The 16,443-nt window shown below is 52.6% G+C and overlaps 1 protein-coding gene across 1 annotated transcript in view; it reads left to right on the forward strand.

Annotated features, from left to right (window-relative positions):
* The window catches only part of Ae2 (anion exchange protein Ae2), a 169,847-nt gene that overhangs the window by 13,607 nt on the left and 139,797 nt on the right, over positions 1–16,443 (forward strand). The gene's annotated exons all lie outside the window — the stretch shown is intronic.

A 16,443-nucleotide genomic window follows, 5' to 3' on the forward strand; every position in this document is an offset into this window, starting at 1 on the left:
CGGACGAGGAGGAGGACGGGACGCGCACGGCGGTCGCGGGACAGCGGACGTGTGCATTATGAAGTCCTAAGACCACCTACCTTGTGTAGCCCCATTCCAGGCACAACACTATGGTGCTTGGTGTCAACGAAGAAGGCTTCTAGCTGTTTGGTCGCGGGCGTAGTTTCGCAAAATCTGTTAGGGAGGAGGGCAGGGGCGGGGCAGGAGGAAATGATGCAACCCACGTTCAAAACGCCAAGCAATTCGGTTATTCCAGGGTTGGACCTACTTTCCTAGCAAAGTTGGGGAGGGGGGGGGGTCTCGAGCTCCCTCCCCCAACTGACTTTGGAACTACTGCCCTGTATTCGGCATTACGAGTTCAGTGCTCCTGTGCCGGGTTATCGACCTTCTATATACCACGGGGTATAGTTAAACGACGTTACAGAGCAAGCATTTATTATATCAACAGCGCCATATGATTCAAGCTCTAAGTATGATGACGAGTGTGCCATCACAAACACTCAGTAGTGCCCCAAGGACTTCCCGCCGGGTTGGTCCGTCCCCTTGGACTTGTCGTCTTTTGACTTGTCTATTTTGTCATACCCTTGTCGACTTAAGCCTCTGTCGCCTCTTGGATCTTGCACTTTTCAATTCAGCTGTTGAACTCTATGCCAGTCTACTCTTATCCTTGCCAACTTTTTCGCTCGACTTTTTCCTTTTGAATTCTTCTAGTCCACTTTTTCCGGGCGCCTGCAGGTTGCGGCCAGAATCGGCAATCGCTACCAGCAATCGCTCATCGCAGCCGGAGTTGGCGATTGTCCCAAGTTTACGTTAACGTTACGGTAAAGTTAACTGAAATTTAAACCAGTTGTCGTGATAAATGATTTCGCAGCGCGTTTTGAGCACAGCGTACGTAGTCCATGGTTGGGCGGTGGCGGGTGGCGGCCGGCCCATGACAAATTCCTCATAAGACCACCGGTCACGGTTACTATAGGCCTGGTCACGGTGATCTCAGGTCAGGTTACAATGTCACAAGTCTGGTGGTGGTTACCTTAGGTCAGGTCACGGCTACTGCAGGCTACATTATATTGACTTTAGGTCTTAACAGTTCAGGTCACGGTGACCCCATGTCAGACCATCACGTGTCGGGTGCCTGGCGCAGGTCGGGTGATGCCGTCGCGGGCTCCCACCGCGCTGGTGGTGGCAGGAGCCTTGTGAACACCATCTACAGCTGCGGCGCGCTACCTCCCCCTCGCCTCTCGCGAGGAGCTGCTGGCTGAAGCAAAATCTTCAGGCCCCGGTGTTGTTGGCTGGTGGTAACGTCGGACGACGTCAGGCACGGCAAGGACGGCGTGCTGGCCCGCTGGTGTCATTAATAGGAATGCATGACTAGGAATGGATCCTGTGGCTAAGCAGGATCGCCGTGCCCCTGGCAGCCGCAGGTTGTGTGCTTAACCTTACTAGTTGCATGCTATGAATGAAAGTGCATCGGCTGCCTGTTCCTTGGCAGGCTCAGGCGCGGTCAGCGGCCGATGGGCAGCGTTTAACTCCTTCACGTCACGCAGGCGTCCCGCAACAAGATATTTCCGTCACCTATATGCGATGCAGCAATCAGATGCTGTCGATGTTTGGTACTTGTGCCTTTTTACCGTGAAACTGTGGACCGATGCAACGCACGTGTCTACTTATTAACATGACGGTTTGATACATTGTCCGTTTGCGGTGGTAACAGGACAGGAACAATGCCTCTGAACTATATACGTAATGCATATTGTGTATGACGTCTAAACCCTGTTTCAACAAGCTTGTCTCAGCTCGACATTTTTACATTAGCCTTATCGCATTAATAGAAATCGGTTTTCTGGAAGAAACAGAACGGTCCTTCAGACAGCTCATCGTTTCCACCATTACGACACACATCCGTAATCCTGCAATGGCACAAAGGCTTGAATACTACATGCGACGCGTTTACGCGAGGAGCTCCCCAAACAATGAGTCATCCTCAGCCTAAAGCTTAAGCTTTTGGAAAAAAACTAAAACGTGACAAAAATTAGACAAGTAAATAATAAAATGGGCGATCCATCTCGATGGACAAACTGATCAGATTGTCTGCCTTCCAATCCACTCACACGTAATGGTAGGATGACGGGTAAGGAGTCGCTTTGCGTGCTCGCTATATGCCCCGGCTGCGATGACCGGCGACCGGTGTCAGCGGCCGCGTAAAGGCTAGGTGACATCAGAAGGCAGGTCAGAGGGTACTGAGCATTGCAGCACGTTAGCTTTCGCCGCAAAGCCCGCTGCTGACCCGGAATGTCATGACCTGATGGTGGTGTGAAGGCTCACGAGACAACCACTGCTTAGGATGGAGGCTGACCCCGAAAGTCCATCCGATCACAAAGTTTGGGCTAAATCTGCTAAATTCCAGGAACGAAAGCGAGGCAGTGTAAGGATCAAAGAAAGGGACTTATCAGGCATGCGTCCCGACCTTTTTTTTGCAACATGGTCCGTAACTGCCCGTTATTCGAGCCCTGATCTCTGGAAAGGACACACAGGAGGAGATTGTTTTTTTTCTTTGTGTGCATGTATCAGTTTGCAGAAGTTCCGTGTAGGAGGGGCCGTGTTGCTGTTTTGGTGGCCGACCGTAGCCGCCGTGGACATATTTGGGTCGAACATTGGTGCGATTAGTTGTCATTCCTTCAGGCCATGCTATCTCGTGTTCGGAGCCGTGACGCGTGGCTTACGAGCCATCGCGCTCGTGAGAACGTTCAGCTTAAATTCGTAAATATAAAATACAACAACAGCACAGTCGTGATTTAAGCTTTTGATTTAGACATCTGATGTTGGTGGTTCGACGTATTTCGTACTGACGGCTCCACTCTTCTTTCAGGTTGGGATCCACAGGCAATGATATCATAAGTTGATCAGTATTCTCGTGATGCGGTTGCTTTATTTGGTTTCTTGCTTTTGCTGCTTTTTTATGAGGCCTATATTGCGTGCTTGGCGCCGGCTCATCATCCGCCTGGCCACGTGTTAGATGATAAACGACTTGCCTGATAGGAGTCAATCATCATACACACAAAGTACACATGTTCAGAGCAATGATGCACTCTGGTCCGAGATTCGTCTTCTGGTGGCCAACTTGATCTGACCTAGTCATTACCCATCGAAACCAGGTGTTTGGTACATGGTGCGCATGCATGTTTCACGGATGGGACGTGGTTTATACCTGCGAGAATGCATTTGCGTCGTCGTAGCAGCTTGCCCATGTGCGCAGCAAATGCTTCCGGTAGCATACAGGCAAGTTCAAATGCACGGAGTTCCTGCGGTACGGGTAAGGGTAGATCCTGCTGGCCACGATGGCTCAAAAGTGCATCAAGTACAGCAAGCCTTTCAGAGTAATTGGGAACCTGTCAGCGATCGTCACAACATGCCGTCCAAAAGCTGTTTGCCCCCTGGCTGATGTAGCCACTGTGCCATGTCTGACTCCGCCCCATATCTTGGCAGCGGCTGTGCCATGTCTGACTCCGCCCCATGCATTGGCAGCGGCTGTGCCATGTCTGGCTCCGCCCCATATGCTGGCAGTGTCCGTGTCATGTCTGGCTCTGCCCCATGTGTTGGCAGCGGCTGTGCCATGTCTGGCTCCACCCCTTATGTTGGCAGCGTCTGTGTCATGTCTGGCTCTACCCCATGTGTTGGCAGCGGCTGTGCCATGTCTGACTCCACCCATACATTGACAGCGGCTGTGCCGTGTCTGGCTTTGCCCCATATGCTGGCAGCGACTGTGCCATGTCTGACTCTACCCCATGTGTTGGCGGCGGCTGTGCCATGTCTGGCTCCACCCCTTATGTTGGCAGCGTCTGTGTCATGTCTGGCTCCGCCCCATGTGTTAGCAGCGGCTGTACCATGCCAGCCCTTTCTTGGTTTTGGGCTTTGCATGTCACATCGTCATGTCCTATAATAGCTTTGGTCATAGTAAGTTTTTATGTACAAGCGTCCGTTACTAAGGATGGAATTTTCCTCGGGCCGATAGGTCGTGTTATGCGACTGGAACACAATACAGGTCCTAACATATGGCAAGAACAGAGTTACCACGGCTGGTCGCGTGGTTGTCTGGGCATTTCCTTTGGTGCCCTGTTGTGCTTCACTGGCCGCCCGTTTTCAAGAAATTCTGCGACACCCGTCTGACCGGTGGTCACGGTCACGTGACCGAGCGCTCGGCCCGGCTCCGTGGGGCGGCCGGCAGCTTGTTAGGCTGACAGGTGGGGGGCGGGGGGGGGGGGGCGTAGACGCCGGCATGGGCGACGCCCGCTTCGAAGCCGGTCGTCGTCCTGCATTGTGTTTGTGAGTTCTCAGGAGCATCGGTTCATCTTTTGAAAACGTTCTGAGTACATCGCAAAACGTTCTACTACGTGTCATTCGAGAATGCGTGTCGAACAGAACAGGCCCGAGAACGCAACAAGCAGCGTTGTGAAAGGAAGCGCTAGACACCATAGCTGCAAATTAGAATAACGCTCCCATGCAGTTCACTGGCTACTGTTGTGCCTTCGAAAGACAGCAGCCAAGCAGAGGCGTAATCCTACGGAGGCGATGAGGGCGACTGTCCCCCCCCCCCCACAGCTCGACACACACACAACATACTCTCGCTTGCCGCTCGCTAGCCTATAGCAAAATTGTAGAGGGTCCCGGTGGCGTCAGACGCGTCCCGACAGACCAGCTGGTGGGCAGGAACACAGGGACCACGGTCAGACATAGTATATAGCCTCCTCACTAGCACCCAGACACCAGCTGGCTCCGTGGATGTCTCCATCGCTGTTGGTTCCGTTGTGGGGCAAATGTTTACGTCTGGACCGTTTGCGGAGGCTTGTTTCTATCATGCGTAAATTTTGATAGGTGCAAACAAACACTTGTAGTAAACAAACGTAAGCAAAGGCTAATGGCGCAATGGGGAAGCCGCTCACCTGCGTTTGCTTACGAAATCGTTCATACCACGAATACTGCTAGTATATTTCTGTTTTCCCTTAGGTCTACCTGGCCCCAGCGTAACAAACAATTTCGCCCCTTCCCGATTTTCCCGTGTCACAAACACGGATGGCTAAGAAGTGCATGCGAAGTGAAGATGTAGACCACATTCTGACATTTTCGTGGAAACAACCAGTCACATGCGGTTACGAATACTCATGGCGCTGACGTTGGCCATCTACAAAGAAAAGTCACCATGAACTCTCCATCCGATCGACATGTGCGCAAATGTGTGCGAACAAAGTATTTAGAGGGCAGTGAGCATATTTTGACAGTCTATCACGACACGGAAACCTCGGTCCTGAATCTTCAATGGCGACAGTGCTTGCCAGTCGGCGGTGGCTGTAGCTGCTGCTGCTGCCGTGCTGCAGCTGCCCTCTGCGTCCCACCGCTGCCAGCGGTGGCTGTAGCTGGTGCTGCTGTCGTATTGCACCTGCCCTCTGCGCCCCACTGCTGCCGGCGGTGGCTGTAGCTGCTGCTGCTGCCGAGCTGCAGCTGCCCTCCGCGCCCCGCCGCCGCCGACGGCTGCCGAGGTCTGCTGCCATCGCGAGCCTCAGAGCTACAAAATATACCCGTCTCAGGCCGCACGTCTGTTCTGCACGAGGCGTACCATAGAAAGCGCTGCATTCAAAGCACCGGGCCTGAAGACGTCCATTGTGCTCGTGATCCTGGCTGGGCGGAAGTGAGACGTTTGCGTCTCCCCCCCCCCCCCCAAGGCATTCCGCCGATGTTTGGGGGTCGCCACTCAGCTCGCTTCGGTGTCCCCGCCATCACGCCCCGCTCTGACTGTTATCACATTCGCTTCTCCTAATGTTCACGCGGAAGTTGGCAGCGGTTCCTGGGCCCCTCAGTCGGCACCAACTAGCCCTCAGAACAGAGAACGCAATGCGAAAACAAACACCCGGAGCATCCACATTTCGCTTAGCGTCTTGCTTGTGGTTTCAGCTTGGGGTTTCGATGCTACGTTCTTACCGGGATGTTGTGGTTCTCAGGGGCACTACTGCGTGCGCCGTTGTACACAGCCCGCGGCACCGGAACGGGCGTGCCGCGGGCCACCCTCCCGAAGGAGCGTTCCCTGGCAACCACGCCGGAGGGGGGTGGGCGGAGAGCTGGGGTTGTTTCATCGCGGGTGGCGGAGCAGCGGCCCGGGTCAGGGCGTCCGCCGGCCCAGACTGTTTGGTCTGGCCCACCGCCAGCCGGCCGCCGCCCGACTGCTGTCGCTTTTAGAATGGTCGGACCTTACGATCAGACGGCATGGACACGTCTGTGACAGCCGAATTCCTGACTGGCTGTCCAGGGACCACTGGATGGGGAGGGGACGGGCACCAGCCCGCCGATCGGATGGTGACTAACACTCCGTGATAAGCACATGACACTCGATAAAAAGCACGTGGCGTTCTGTCAATACCGTGCACTTCGTACGCGACCGTAGAGCAAAGGGCGTCCCGCAGTGCTGAGCTATTCTCAGTGCGAGTGCTACCGCAGGCACAGCTGAAGCCATCCGACGATAGATGGCTGCACTGTCGCGCTTGCCCGGCTGAGGCGGAGCCGCGACCCTTCCCGCCGTCAGCTCGGCTACTCGAGGGCCAGCGTAGAGCGCCCCCTCCCCCTCTTCACACCTCGTCGCCGTACACTTTCGGCCGGCGCTGGAACGAGGTCAAGATCAGCTGGTGGGTGTGCGCGCGGCGGGGAGGACACGCCCGCCCGCCCGTAAACGGCAGTAGCTTCCACGGCTGCTGTGTCGCCAGAGAAGGTCGCACGCACCCTGTGTTGGGACAGAGGGGACCAAAAGCCAGCGGTTCCGACGTGCCCCAAGGTCAACGAGCGTGATCGGGGGGGGGATGGTGGCCCTCTCTGTCCCCCTGAGGTCGCGAGGGACGCGAACGGACGGCGCGGGCGGGGACGGCCGGTGGGTAGGTCATCCGTGGAGGTCGTGCGAGATGTGTAGTATAGAGCCTTGAGAGGAACCAGGCAGGGCTGGCTGCCCCTGCCTGCATGATTACCTGAACTCTGCTCTGGAGAGGAGGGACCAAAGGGGTCCGGGAACCCGAAGCTTGAATCTGGTGTTCGCATCAGCGCCAGCACTCGCCATGCGCTCAGCGCAGCTGTACGATGATGAATTATTCCTCTCAGTCACACATTTTTTGACGTTCACGATTGGGTCATTACTTGGCGCTCTAAACACACGCTGTTCTGCATGCATGCTACATTCATTTATCATCTGGGGCAAGCCTGAATACGCATAACAAATGTGTATCCCAGATGTCGGGCAACAAACAGGCATACGGTAGCCTGCATGCTGAGTGCAAGCAGGCTGGTTTTGTACGCATGTGACGGTGATAGCTGCAGACCTACGCACTGGGTGCAGGCAGGGAGGTTTTGTACGCACGTAACGGTGATAGCTGCAGACCTGCGCACTGGGTGCAGACAGGCAAGTTTTGTACGCACGTGACGGTGATAGCTGCAGACCGTTGCGCGCTGTGCTCTTACTTCAGTAAATACTTACCACCTACCTTCAAACACATCCTAATTTCTTCCAGGTCATATCAGATCAACGGTTTAAATCACTTCAGGTTGGTCTCTGCCGGACAAAAACACAGTTAAATATAGCATTTGCAGATAATACGTTCTGATGCCACTGTGCTTTTCGGCTGCATTTTTACACAAAAGGGTGTCATTACTTGAGCCTGAAATGAGAGTCTGACGGCACGGAAAGTCACTGACCTAAGGTCATGTTTGTGTTTTTTTTTGTGCTGCTTATGCAGTCTTGTTTTGTGATTAGTAAGTTTCATTCATGGCATGAGCATAACCGCGCCACATATTATCGGCGGGTGGCAGTGGCTCTGAAAGGTGACAAAGGTCCCAAGTCGACATTGACCTCACGGTTTCATGTTTAGAGCTCTAGCACCACACGTTTGTTTTCATGCAGTTATAGACTAATCTGCCACTCCTTTTATATGCATGTAACATTCCGCCCACAAAGTCATTATATGCCACTGACCGAAACTGGAATTGCGATAGAACTGGCTTGATAGCTGGCTGAACACCAGCAGTACCTAATGAGTGACTGCCGACAGTACTGTGAATTATCAAATGGGACAGTCGCTAGCGGTTTTAAGCGATGAAGGCGATTTGTGTGTCTGTTGTATACAGATTGGAGGACAGGATGGTAGACGAAAAAATATGACCTTTGCCTCGCAGCCAAACTCATAGATGTCCCAGTGAAAGTTAGCAGGATTCAAATAAGCTATCTTTTGTTTACGTTCCTTTTGTCGATAACACAGGTCAGCTGTTAGGCTGGTACGCCAAATGTGAGTTGGTTGAGAGCCCGCCAATGCAATGATTAATTTTTCTCTGCACGATTTTCGTTGGTTCACGCACCGTCCTTACTGCAGTTAAACTTGTATAGATGCCATGGTTTCTTTTATGATTTTTTCAACTGTAGGTACTATTCATTACTGAAGTATTTCTCCCGGTGGGTGGGCCCGAATTTGCTGCACTATCTGGCGTACAGTATTGTCAAGCTGCAAGGTGACCGGGCAATGATGGCTCATGAGAGCTGGAACAGTCGAATAAAAGACAGCCTCACGCAGCCACACTTATTTCTAGACCGCACATAGCCTTTATAAACATCTGCCACACACAAGTGAAGGGTGCAGTCCGACATATTAATAAAACCCTTGCCACACAGCATATTTCATACAGCTGATAGTTGACCTGCATGTAGCTTTTGTCTGGGATATATCCCCAATGTGGATGTTTCCCTGCGCAAGATCAATGATCCCATCTCCTTCTCACGCTGATACCTTTCCTCCATTCCTCTCTCCACTCTCTCCACCGCGTCCGCACCGGCTTCTGGTCCCGGTGACGTGTGCCCAGCGGAGTTGCCTCTCTCCACCGCTTCCGCACCGACTCCTGGTCCCAGCGGAGTTGCCTCTCTCCACCGCTTCCGCACCGACTCCTGGTCCCAGCGGAGTTGCCTCTCTCCACCGCGTCCGCACCGACTCCTGGTCCCAGCCGAGTTCGCCTCTCTCCACCGCTTCCGCACCCGTTCTCGTTCGGGTCGCCGGCGGCCGGCCGTCGCTGGAATGCGTGTTGTCGGACGCCAGGTTGGACCCCGCCCTCCGAAACCCGGGCCAGGCCGGACCGGACCGGACCGGACCGGACCTGTCTCGTCTGGGGTCGGCGGGGAACACCCGTTCTCGCCACTGGGCGGTCACTCTCAGCCTGAGATTGCGTTCCGGGAGTTGTACGTGTCGCAGCCTCCGCTAATGAGGGAGTCCATTATCAGTCGTTGGCCAGCAAGCCTATTGCGTTTAAGAGCGCCACGTGCTGTTTGTGTGTTGAGGCATGCAGTGTCCGTGTGTTTAGTCGCAGTTCAAGGTCGCCCGGCTCTGTTCCGGAATGGTTAACTTGCAAATCAAGATGTTTTTGTCGTATTTGATCCGTCTAAATTACTTTTTTATTTTCTTTAATTGATAGTAGCAGATCCACCAAGAGCCGATCAGGAGCTGACGGAGAACAGGCAGTGGGATCAAGAGGTCCGGGACATGGACTGAAGAGACTCTTAGTGCGCATGTGACACTCCCCCGCCACGAGCAGCCAACAGACGGTCAGACCTGAGAAGGGCAGCCAACAGATGGCCAGGCCTGAGAGGGGCAGTCAACAGAGGTCAAGCCTGAGAAGGCCAGCCAACAGACGATCAGGCCTGAGAAGGGCAGCCAACAGAGGTCAAGCCTGAGAAGGCCAGCCAACAGACGATCAGGCCTGAGAAGGGTACACAACGGAAGGTCATGCCTGACAAGGGCAGCCAACAGACGGACAGACCTGAGAAAAGCAGCCAACAGGCGGTCAGGCTTGAGAAGGGCAGCAGACAGACCTTCGTACTGTGACGTTAGCAATTCTAGTTACTACATTGTAATACACCAGTCATGGGTAGGGCGGGCGAGCGCGGAGAGGACCAGCCCAGGCTTTTGACATTGATCCCTCTGTGGCAAAAGCTATGTTGGACGGCATACCCCCACCTAATATAGAACTCGCGTACCTCCTAACCAGGTCTGACGCTTAGCATGCTTTGCTTATCAATTCGTCGATGGTTGACCTCAAAATAGGGCTCACATTGAATCAGGCTGACCCGGAGCACAAGCCCGGCCGCCGACGAAGGTGTGGGTCGAGCTGATACCGGCCGGGATCAGGAGACTTCGCGCAGGCGGGTGCGAAATGCTCCATAAAAAAATACCTCCGTGAAAATCGGCGTTTGTTCGTTGTAAGCGCCTTTTCCCTCACGTTTACATTTGAACGAAAAATGTGTCTTCCGTCCGCCGAGGTGCGAAATTTCGCGACTGACGACATGCACCGAACTTGAAATTTGAGGACGCTCGTGATGTTCCTTGACATGAGTTTGCACAGCTGCAATTTTCGAAGTGAAAATTAAGAAACCGATGGCGCAGTGAGCATATATGCCACGCGCGTCTGATTTGAAAAGAAAAAATGCTGCATGTTGAAAGTTGCCCGGTCATGTTGAAGGCATTTCGGTATTGTTGAAAGTGACTGGATCATATTGAAATTGGCCGAGAATCCTTTCATGTCAATAGGTTTCCAATTACACCACCAGCGCGACGCGTGCAGCGTTCTTAGCTGTCAACCAGCTTATACAAGCTGGTCGCGATCCACGTGAACAAGCGGCCTTGCACCATTCCTCCTAGACCTTACATATATAGCCGGTGTAGAATGTATGCGTCACAGAGCTGCCACTTTTTGACATTGCGAAAACACGCCCCGCTCCTCCCGCAATAAAATATAACTTGAATATTTCGATGATACCTGCTAGCTTAACTGCATTTTAATTCTTTTTGCCATCCCTAATTGGTGTGAAACACAAAACCCAATGCATAGTGCACTAGTACATCCTCACTGACGGCACAAAATATATATTGCCATGTAACATACTGTTGTATTTGCAAATCAGCCAATTTTCGTCACTCAATTGCCTTATTCACTGGTAACTTTGACCCTTTTATCTTTCAAGTCAAACAAAAATAATTGCACGTCCTTATGATAACGCAAATCTCATCTTTGTGAACTTTGGTTCCGAAAGCCTGCAGAAGCCGCACTGAGTGTAACCGCTAACAGTTCTCCTGCCGTTTTGTTTTACTCGTGTTTTGGTGGGCTTGCGACTCGAAAGGGTGGCTCCAACGCGCGACCACAAACCAGCCCGCGACGAAGCATGGCGTGAGCCAGCCACGCATGTCAACTGGGTCAGGTGAAGCGGTTCCGTGTGCCGCACTGTGGCCGCGTTCAGCTCGCTCCGTGGGATGCCCGCTCAGCTTTGTCGAGGACGGGACGAGAGATACAAATGGATGTGGCGTGCCATTGAGGTTATGTGCTTACTTCACGCTCTGATGGGCTTACAATTATTTGCACCGTTGACATGGTATTTTTCTCGCATTTGTCACGGATGCCTCAACTGAAAGGGTATTATCGATGATATTTACGAGATGCTCTCGGAGACGTTTCCCATTGTTGTCTTCTCCACTGGCACGGGGCCGTCCCGTGGCCGCACACGGTAGACATGCAGTGCCCCTCACGGGTTACAGGATGACAACAAGGCAGGGCGAATAAAAGCTAAACAACGCGCACATCGCTTCGCCGGCCTTGGCCTAGAACGTCCATGTAGACGCCGTGGACGCAGCTGGTGCGACGGAACCAGTCCACGGTGAACCAGTCACCTGTTATCGAGGTTCATGGACATCCTGGCATTCGTCGGACGAATCGCCAGATGCCGATCGGCTGGAGGGACGGGGGGGGGGGGGGGGGGGGGAAGCAGCAGCTAAGTATATGAGGGAGTAAAATCTACTTACTAAAATCTGCAAAACGACTTATTATGGACAAAAAAACGCGCGCCATTAGATCAGTGTGCATGTAAAATCAGAAAAGGACAATCTCAAAAATGTTCTAGATTGGGTACGGGCGTGTCTCTGAAGAAATACGCGGGGCATTTAGATGTTGAAGCCTCCCATGTTGAAGCTCAAGAGCATAGGCAGACAACACCGGAGTTGTCGTTCACGGCAATCACACATTATTTCGTTATGCGGCCAGTGCCTGGAGTTCACGGAAAGGAATGGAGCATGTGCATTTGCTCATGAGACTGCATGCAACCAACAGACCATGTAACACCACCGCCATAAGACGTGATACAGTCAAATATGCTCATGAGACTGCATGCAGCCCACAGACCATGTAACACCACCGCCATAAGACGTGATACAGTCAAATATGCTCGTGAGACTGCATGCAGCCAACAGACCATGTAACACCACCGCCATAAGACGTGATACAGTCAAATATGCTCATGAGACTGCATGCAGCCAACAGACCATGTAACACCACCGCCATAAGACGTGATACAGTCAGATATGCTCATGAGACTGCATGCAGCCCACAGACCATGTAACACCACCGCCATAAGACGTGATACAGTCAAATATGAAACAGCTGAACCAAAAGTGAGTGATGCGCCCATAGTGGTGCTGGGCTGTGAAGGCACGATTTCAAACACTGACCGCCACAGCGGTGTGAACAGACGAATCGAAGCGGGCGAGCTTCATCTGCTTCAGCAAGCGGTGTGTGGCATCCACATACACAGATTAACGCTCAGGCATATGTTCAAGAGTGCTATGGCGGAACGAATGGTGCAACGTTTTCCTGATGGTGGGACGAATGGTGCGACGTTTTCCTGATGGTGGGACGAATGGTGCGATGTTTCCCTGATGGTTTGCACGAATGGCACGGCGTTTTCCAAGGGCCTGTTTTGCGAAGCTGTTCAGAGCGAGCTAACCACATCACCTTTTAGTTCAGCTTGAACCGTTACCTGGCTAGTTAGAGCCTCCTAGTTAGTTGGTTGTTGGGTTTTAAGGATGCGTCAATTGCACTGGTTATTTGCACGAAGTAAGTGTCTTCAATTCCGAAACAGGTTCAAGAGGTGATGAGCAAAGATCAGCAGTTTCCGTAAGACCCTTGAAAGGCAGTCCAAGCAGGAGCAGAAAAGGCTTCTCAACGCCTGCTAACCACAGACACCGTGGCTATTCAATAAGTTCGTTGAGTTAGTCAAAAACTGACTGGGAATCATATCAGTCCCCTGTTACTTTGCTATCTGTCATGCCTTAACCAATGGAGACTTGAATACTTGATTGACTTTTTTTCTTAAACGCTCCGTGCGTCTAATCTAGAATATTTGAAATATTTTTAGCGTTGATTTTCCGTTTGTTAACATGTGTGTTCACGCGTTTTAACCCTTCAGGACTTAGCTGACATTTTCACTCCACCCCGCTGTGTATGCTACAGCACATGTTCATGGCACATCATGGTACATCATGTTTTCAGTTTTTAACATGGTATATCATATTCTCCGTGTAATCTAGGGGAAGGCATGAAATATGGGGAACATTAACAGCTTTGTCTGTGCCGTTTCCACAGGATTAATTTTTTGCATGAACGTAACTATGCAGTGTCCTCGCCAGTTTCGAGGCAGGCGAGTGTATGCAGGTGTGCTCCGGTGCACTGGAAGCTGTGGGTTTTTGTCATGCTTGATTCACGGCGTCAAGCGGTGGTCGCCACTCCCCATACAAGTCGTCGCTGTCGATCAGGTGCAGCTGCAGAATAAAGACATAGCTTGTGCCGCGGCTTCTGACCACCTCCGATCCCTCTCTGCGGTGTGCCCTGGCCACCCCCGATCCCTGCCCTGCAATGTGCCGGTCACTTCCAATCCCTCCCCTGCGGTGTGCCGTGTCCACCTCCAATCCCTCCCCTGCGGTGTGCCGTGTCCACCTCCAATCCCTCCCCTGCGGTGTGCCCTGGCCACCCCCGATCCCTCCCCTGCGGTGTGCCGTGTCCACCTCTGATCCCTCCCCTGCGGTGTGCCGTAGTCACCTCCGATCTCTCCCACACGGTGTGCCGTGTCCACCTCCAATCCCTCCCCTGCGGTGTGCCCTGGCCACCCCCGATCCCTCCCCTGCGGTGTGCCGTGTCCACCTCTGATCCCTCCCCTGCGGTGTACCGTGGTCACCTCCGATCCCTCCCATACGGTGTGCCGTAGTCACCTCCGATCCCTCCCCTGCGGTGTGCCGTGTCCACCTCCGATCCCTCCCACACAGTGTGCCGTGGCCACCTCCGATCCCTCCCCTGCGGTGCACCGTGGCTACCTCCGATCCCTCCGCTACAATGTGCCGGCCACCTCCGATCCCTCCCCTGCGGTGTGCCGTGGTCACCTCCGATCCCTTCCCTGCAGTGTGCCGTGTCCACCTCCGATCCCTCTCCTGCGGTGTGCCGTGTCCACCCCCGATCCCTCTCCTGCGGTGTACCATGGTCACCTCCGATCCCTGCCATGCGGTGTGCCGGTCCCGGCCCCGCCGCGCAAGGGAGCTGCTTCATCCCGATGGGGGTTTCCGTGCCTCCTAACCGGAGATTACGCCGTGGATCGTCCGAACGCGGACCTCCGCTGTGACGCAGTGGTCAACAGTAGAGTGCGGATGTACCGTCGAGCTATCCAGACTGGGATTTATGGAAATGTGAGACTAATCGTGGCGGTATTTCCGACGCTTGACTTCCAGCCAGGACCGGTTCTAAAGCCGCGAAGGCTCCTGGATTTGTACGATGTCTGGTAGCTGTTTGTTCGCCGGTTTAGCTGGCGTCATGATTGTAAAAATATTCCAACTGAAATGAAATGAAATCTACGCCAGGACCCGTATGAGCGAAAATGGATACTTCCCTCTCATGAATGGTGACTTTAATTCAGTGATGCCTTGTTGATTGATGGCAAGTCAAGACGAGAAGTAACCATATATAAAATTCGTGCATAGGCATCGATACAGAGGGAAGCAATCATTTTTCGTAAAAGTTTGACATCAATGGGATGTTCATGCGTGGATAAATTGGGCTAAAAAATGTCTGACCTACCAATGTCTTGGAGTTTCCAACGCCTTGGTCTCGGCCCAACTTATACAAGCTGTTATGTTGCACTTGTCACTGACCCATGCACCTGTGCCCAAACACATACCTTGCAAAAAAGATCTAACATGCCATCCGTCAAATTCCATACCATGCCGAGTCCGCAAACGCCTCGTGTTGCGCACTAGGCTTCGCAATTTGTTTTTAGATAACGTGAGGCTCGTACCTGAAGAGCTGCTGGGTCTTATGCGCGACAGGCGCTGCGGTCGTGGTCAGAGTTGTCACTGTCTTAAGTCGACGGTGGGCTGAGCCAAAACAGTTGGTCTAACCTACACTCAAATCCTGATTTTTCCCTGCTTTCGTTCACTACTTTGATACGCGTCTCCGATGTCAAAATTAAGATTACAAATGGTCGATTTTAACACTGTTTTGACGTTGAGAAGTAACTTCCCATTAAAAGACGATGTGATGGTAATCATGATGACTATAGACATAGTGGTGCATTTAGGAGCTACCGTCCCAGCAGTTGATACTGGTTGCATTTCATTCGCCAAGTGTTCCTCTTTTGTTCCTATGCTTAGAGGGGTGAGGGGGGGGGGGGGTTAAAAACATCGAGGAGATCAATTCAGCATTGAAGGAAGGTGGAAACGAGCGGGGGGGGGAGGGCTCAGACCCTCCCGCAAATATACAAAGAGTGACACCCCTGGTCCAGGTACTCCGACAGCAAACCGCGGCGCTAAAAAGGAGGGTCAGCCCAGATTTCGGGAGAGCGGTGTTCGTCAGCCGTGACGAGGTTGTGATCTGTGCTAGCCAATGGTGCTCAGTTATCAATGACCTGTCACGGATTTATTATAATGCCAGCGCCAGCTCCATCCCCTGGAAGCAAGCATCCTCTTGCCAGGCTGCTTCGGGAAATACTCTGAACTATGTGGACGGCGCGTTCGTAGTGTCTGCAGCTCTACTTTGCACAGACCTATAGTCCAGATGCTGTCCGGAAAAGCTTCGGAATGTGATTGCAGGTGAAGGGCTTTAGTCCTCGTCTGCCACAGGCTGCCATATTTTCGTAAAGCTGCTTTTTCCAGGCAACGCAAACGTGGTCAAATCATTCGAACAACTTGAGTCTGTCCAGACGTCGCTTGCATGCATAAAATTGGCCAGCATTCTCTGATAATTCTCTGCGATCACGACACTCACTAGAAATAGCCTCGAACCAACTCAATCTTTGTGTGTCGACGAGATTTACGGTGTAATGTGTCGTGTGAGGTATGGTGAGTTCAGAGTTCTTTTGTTGACAGTTTTCGACCTTCATATGTCAGGAGTTACCGTTCATCGACTTTTTACCACGTATGTAGGCACGCTTAACGCTAAAAACCACTTTTACACCTACGTAGTGACTAGATAGCATTCATACAAGACAAGCATCCACAGTGTGCGGTCCAAACGCTCTTGCTATGCGCCTGTGCTTACATGGCTGAGACGTTGCAGATATCTCCTTTGTAT

The sequence above is a fragment of the Pollicipes pollicipes genome, unplaced genomic scaffold (assembly GCF_011947565.3).
Source record: "Pollicipes pollicipes isolate AB1234 unplaced genomic scaffold, Ppol_2.1 Scaffold_6138;HRSCAF=7277_pilon_pilon_pilon, whole genome shotgun sequence".
NCBI classification, from domain to species: Eukaryota; Metazoa; Arthropoda; class Thecostraca; order Pollicipedomorpha; family Pollicipedidae; genus Pollicipes; species Pollicipes pollicipes.